General features: G+C 30.8%; 1 long non-coding RNA gene across 1 annotated transcript in view; it reads right to left on the bottom strand.

Annotated features, from left to right (window-relative positions):
• Nucleotides 1–6523, bottom strand: part of LOC149500050 (uncharacterized) — a 160900-nt gene that overhangs the window by 117098 nt on the left and 37279 nt on the right. The window lies entirely within an intron of this gene.

The following is a 6523-nucleotide window of genomic DNA, read 5'->3' as shown; positions in this document are numbered from 1 at the left end:
AAGACATACATTAACAAACAAATTAAGGCAAAGAGTTAGTCAATCCAGGCGCCTTAGTAACAGAAATCGACGTAATTACTTCAGTGCGCCGCGTAGGGCACCGGTGACCTACACGGCAGCTAGTGTGTTAAATAAAACTTTGTCAAAGCAATCAATTTAATTGCATAATTTACTTATTGTAATACTAATTGTAGATTAAGATCGATATTATAAATGAGTCGACTATTATCAAAGCCGGCAATCTGACTTTTGGACAATGATTGGTAAATCAGAAAAACGAATTATTGACTTTGTATTCCATTGGCAGTCAGAAAACTCTTCGGAACGACATCTTAGATAAATAACAGGTTAACTATTAACCTTTATTTAATGCAGGTTTTGAACCGTATTCTTTGAAAGAGACGATTATATTCAAATCAATCTGAATTGACATATCAATAAAAAAAATTGTCCAAATGCACAGATTGCCACCTTTGATAATAGACGACTCAAATGTAATAAATAATGTACCTACTTAGTTCGCTTTTCGCGACTCATAGATAATAAGACAAAATTAAGATTACTTTTATGGTTCGCTCCCCCGTTTTTTACTGTCATTATATTGATTTACTTTAAAATTATAATAGTTTTAAAATAAGATAAGAAAATAAAAAAATAAACCTTACGTCACAAATTCTTATTCTATAACATAATCTGTATTGAATTGACACATCGTAATGTCAAAGTCTAAGAAATACTCGTAATTCGTACATTTAAATTTTTAGTCATAAATAAACTAATTATTATTGTATAATGTAAATAAAATGTAATTATATGATTAGTTTATTAATTAGTTATTTTCAGAATGTGATTAATAAATACGGTATATCGAAAAGTGGTAGTTTGTTTTGATTTTTTTTTAAATCACGCCACGTTAACTGGTCCCGTGATAAGTTCGTAAAGAACTTGTGTTACAGGTACCAGATAACGGATATAAATGTAAGATTTTTATTATACACATACCTATATTTAATAGACGTCCATAACCCTGGAAAAGACATTTATATTTATCATACAAATATCTTCCCTTGGCGGGATTCGAACCCGCGACCCCCTTGTGTAGTGACCATGTCGCTTACCACTACACCAGACGGCCGTTTAAGTTGGTAATTGGTTGGATTGGTAATTGGTTTTGACAGGGACACAGATAGCCCCCAATTCCAAATTATCTGTGGACAGGGATCATTAATTAGTTTCGCTCGGGGTCTGTTTTAAGAAATAGGATAGACCGGATAGACCTTTTTTTTTTCGGGCCGGGGGCCGGACCTATGAGGTCCCCACGGCTAGGATGCGCGCGGGGTATGCGGGACTGAGGGACTCTTTACTCGCGGGTTATATGTTCCGTAAATATGTTGCGAATACAGATACTGTGAATATGGCATGGTGATGGTACAAAGGATATTCGGTTGGAAGGTACCTACATATTGGAATCTTGTTTATCAATGATGTATCGATTGAATCCGCGAATAAAGAAATATTTAGCGGTGAATATAGGAATTGGGTCGCATTTTTAATCCGCGAATAGTGAAAATGCGAATGAAGGAAGCGCGATTAAGGAGCTTTTACTGTACAGAAATACATACTCTAATCGAAAAAACTATAAAACTGGTATTTTGCGTTCAGCGCCATCTATTGACACCGTACTAAAACATTGGATTTAAATATATATTATTATTTTTCGATTTCACTTTATTCTCTCCTTGATGATGGTCAGATAGAAATAGTAATAATTTATAATTCGTTATTATAGACTATTTAGAGTACATTTTAGGGACACGAAAATCTGGTAATCTCTGATACTTCAAGTATCACAATCATTAAAATATTGACAAAAAAATTCAATAGATGGCGTTTCTACCTACATCCAAATCACACTATGGAAAAATCTTTTGTGATAGAAAAGAAAATAGTAATTAATTTCATACATTTCAAAGTTTTAAAGCTTAATACGAGACAATTTCAACATGCATACATATAAATAATTATAAATTATAAATATATTATTAAAATTTAAATTAAAAAATAAATTTAATACTATATAATCATGCGCTTAGGTTAAGCGCTGTTGTTGTCGATATTATGATCTTGGTTAGTCATTTCAAATCATGTAGGACATAAGTTCATTAATTTTAGGACAGCAAAAATTAACACAACGTATTACGGAATATTTTAAAAATAAATAAGTTTACTCAACTCATAAAGCTCAAACGAAAAACTGTCGAATACTTTTTGATGTAAGTCAATAGATGTCGCTAGACGTAAAATGTAAAACGCGCCATCGTTTGTTGCAAACGAAAACTATAAAAATCTCCATTGTCGAAGTTTTAAATTGTCTATGGGTTATAACCAGGGGGGTGCAACTCCCATACAAAGGAAAATAACATTCAACTAGCGCCATCTTACTCCTGTGGCGACGTCATTTTTGTAACGTTTAGGCATTAATGATCTAATAAACTCACTAGATGGCAGATATGAGTTCTGACTCAATAAAATATGCTAGCGTTGGTAGAAATTGGAATTATTTCAGAAACAAAAAAAAAAAAAGTTAGAAACATAAACCGTACTTATCACTATTTTTTATTTTTAACAAAAATACAACATCTTCTGTTACTATCTTGTGTTACATTAAATGCTATTTTTGTTAAGAAAATAAACAGTATCATGGGAATAAACCGCTACTAAAACCAAATTTTAGAAATATTTTATTTTGGATTGGCAACTTTGTAGTTTTCATAATGGCGTACCTGACGCTTTAATTTTTTAAATCGTTTTTGGATTGGTCTCGGTTCGTGAGCTATTTTACGATTTAGTATCAATTTGGAGCAACTTTTAGTTTGTGAGAATATAAAACGATTAGACATTGAGAAACTCTGTTTTAAATTCTCTTTAGACATAACTTGGCTCCAATACTTTTTTCTTCGTTAGTGTCGTGAGCCTGTGTAACTATTTTAATTTCTTACAGAAAGTTTATTGTTAAAAATCAGTATGCCTCGAAGATCGAAAATGAAATGCTATTTCGGATGCCTTGATAACGGTGAGTTTTTTCACTATTTTCACTATTTTCCCGGTATATTATTTGCTAACAGAAATATTATTAATTATATAATTAAATGAATTAGCACCAACTAATGGTCCTTACTATTTCTGCTGCCAAGCTATCATATATATTAAGTTTTGATCAAAACAGTCGTTATTAAGTTTCGTACTATCACCCAATCACACCTCAGATAATTGTCTCTTTGCAACTCCGCGTATTATATGCTTATTGTCAAGTGGGCCCGAACTAGTTTTTTGGAATGATCAATTAAAGACTAGCTACTAAAAACTTATATTATCTTAATTTTACGTATTTCAAGGTCCCTTCCATGCATTTCCGAATCCACAAAGTTTGATAATAGAACAAATTGAGAGATTTAATAAATGGAAATCTGTACTAAGTGCAGAATCTCAGGAAAACAGTGAAAAATACATATATAACAACATTCGCCTTTGCAACAGGCATTTTGAAAAGTGCTTCATACTACCATCAAATAGACTTACTAAAAATTCAGTCCCAACATTATTTCTTGGTAAATCGTAATAATTAATATTACACCTTTTATTTATGTAGTAAAACCAAGATTTGTCATTATTTTCTGACACTAAAATACTTCAATAAAAGTAGGTAGTATTGATAGATACAAATATAAATAAAGGGTACGGGATTATTATCATTTATTTAATTACAATTGTAATTATTTTTAGTATATGAGAATGTAAGTGGAAAGTTAGAAGTTATAGAGTGTAGATAGAGATTAGTGTAGATGTAATTATAGAATTAAAATATTATAATTATTATTACAACATTATTATTTTTGCTTGTCAATATTTCAGGCCAAAATTATGCAGCTCACATCGATATTGATCAGCCACAGTTGTTGAGTGGAATTGTGCCGCCTTCAAGTATGAATAATATGATAAAACTTGAAAGTGTGTCTTACAGAAGTAGGTGCCAATATCTGTCTTTTTTAATAAACTGCTCTAATACTGAACACAAAATTATTCATGCAAAAAACCATAAATATTTGGATAGTTTGTCTAGTATATTTGATTTTGAATATACACTTTTCTTTTCAGCCTTGAAGAAGAGCTCAAATTCTAATTTGACATATTTGAAATTGATGTCACAAGTGAAAGAGTTAAAGGATAAATGTAGAAAGCAAAGAGATGATATTAAAATGGCAAAGAAGCTTTCAAGGACTAAAGTTTTTCTTAAATACATAGATAAATTACCTGAACCCATAAATGTTTTTACAAAGATGCAATTAAAAAATGCATCTAAACCTAGAGGGAGGAGATTTTCTCTAAATGAGAAAATTATGTCACTAACTATTCTAAAGCAGAGTCCAAAGGCATATAATTATTTAAGACAGATGTTTGTTTTACCATCAAAACGAAGCCTTCAGACTTTGCTTAGTTTATTTTCTGTCAAACCGGGTCTGAATCTACACATTTTAAAAGATTTACAATCTGCAGTGAGGTTAATGCCTGACGAGAAAAGAATTGTGAATTTAATGTTTGATGAAATATCACTTTGTCCTGGAGTGACCTATGATCCTGATACAGATGCAGTGATAGGATTTGAGGATATGGGATCTAATAGTAGGAATAAAACTCTGGCTGACCATGCACTTGTTTTTATGATTAAGAGTGTCAAAAGTAAATGCAAACAACCCATTTGTTTTACTTTTTGTAAAAATTCAACAAAAGCTATACACCTAAAAAACCTCATAAAAAATATTGTGCTAGAATTACAAAATATTGGTTTTATTGTTATTACAGTTATTTGCGATCAAGCCAGGACAAATGTCAACGCCCTAAAGAACTTACATCAGGATACAAGGGAGAAATATTTGAAGGAAGGACATGGAGATTACATAGAAAAAGCCATTGAAATTGGCGGCAAAAAAATATTTCCTCTATTTGATCCACCACATTTATTGAAAGGCGTGAGAAATAATTTACTGATCAAAGATGCTTTATTTGTGCAGGATGGTGTCATGAAGCGAGCAAAATGGGATCATATTAGAATGTTGTTGGATGTGGATGATGGTGATGATGAAATTAGATTGGTCAATAAACTGACGGAAGCACATGTTCTTAAAGAAAAGATCCCAAAAATGAAAGTTAAATTTGCTGCACAAATATTCAGTCAAAGAGTCTCATCAGCTATGAGATTCCTTGCAAGTGAGTGTTGTATATGACTTTGTAAATTCAATTTTATTTATGTACAATCAAAAAAAATTTACTAGACGTACTACATATATGTATGATTTAGCTGAAAACTATTTGATTGATAACTAATTGATTATGCTAAGAAAACGTTTTTCTCCTGAATAATTCTTGTCAAAGCATTCAATTGCTGTTACGCTTAACCTCGCTTGTAATTATGGTTTTATAATGTAGTGAACACAGAAACAAATTAGTCATTTCAGTATTTCTTCTCTTTTCAGAACACAAAATACTTCCTGAGGAGTGTTCACAGACTGCTGACTTCCTTTTAATTTTTGACAAATTATTTGATTCATTTAATGGTCATTCTTATCAAAATTCTCCAAAACAATACAAAAACTGCTTAAAAAGAAATTCTCCTCATTTTAATTTATGGCATGATTTACTGCCTATATTAGAGTCTATTAAATTCGAATCAGTAGTTATAAAAAATAATGTAGTAAATATTAAACACGAATCAATTCCTTCAATCCAAAACTGGATCCATAACATCAAAGTATTTAAAGAATTGTGGCATCATTTAAATCAATACCACAATATCTGCAATTTACTAACTAGAAATTTCAATCAAGATCCATTGGAGAATTTCTTTAGTAGTATTCGAAGTAACGGTTTTAGAAATATTAACCCTAATTGTAGTCAATTTATTAGTGCTTTTAAAACATTGCTCATTAATAATTTTAGTTCACCTCATTCTCTAGGAGCGAATTGTGAGAAAGACAACAATAATCCAATGAAAATCTTTACAAAGTTTTTCAATCAGAAGTCTGATGACATTCCCAAAATAGATTATTCTTTTGATATTGACCACCTGATATTAGTAGTGGGTCAATTAAAAAGTAGCGATTGTTTGATTTATGCTGAATCAAAGAAATATGTATCAGGATATATTATAAAAAAATGTAAATCAAAGATTTTTACTGGATGTACTGCTTGCATGCATGATTTAGCTGAAAACAATTTAGACATTAATTCCTTTATCTACGAGATTGATTACACTAAGAAATCTTTGTTTCATCCCAATCACAATTTCATCAATTTAATGAACAATATTTATTATACAATTGTTGCATGTTTACGTCTTTCTCCCGAATCATCCTTTTTAAAGCATAAAATTGCTGTTGCGCTTAACCTCGCTTGTGATTATAGTTTTATTACGTGTAAGGAACACAAAACCAAATTAATTAATTTTATTAATGATCTTGCAATTAGA

Source organism: Bombyx mandarina, chromosome 24, assembly GCF_030267445.1.
Source record: "Bombyx mandarina strain Sakado chromosome 24, ASM3026744v2".
Classification (NCBI taxonomy): Eukaryota; Metazoa; Arthropoda; class Insecta; order Lepidoptera; family Bombycidae; genus Bombyx; species Bombyx mandarina.
Note: the sequence above shows the minus strand (reverse complement) of the source record. Positions and strands in the feature narration are given on the sequence as shown.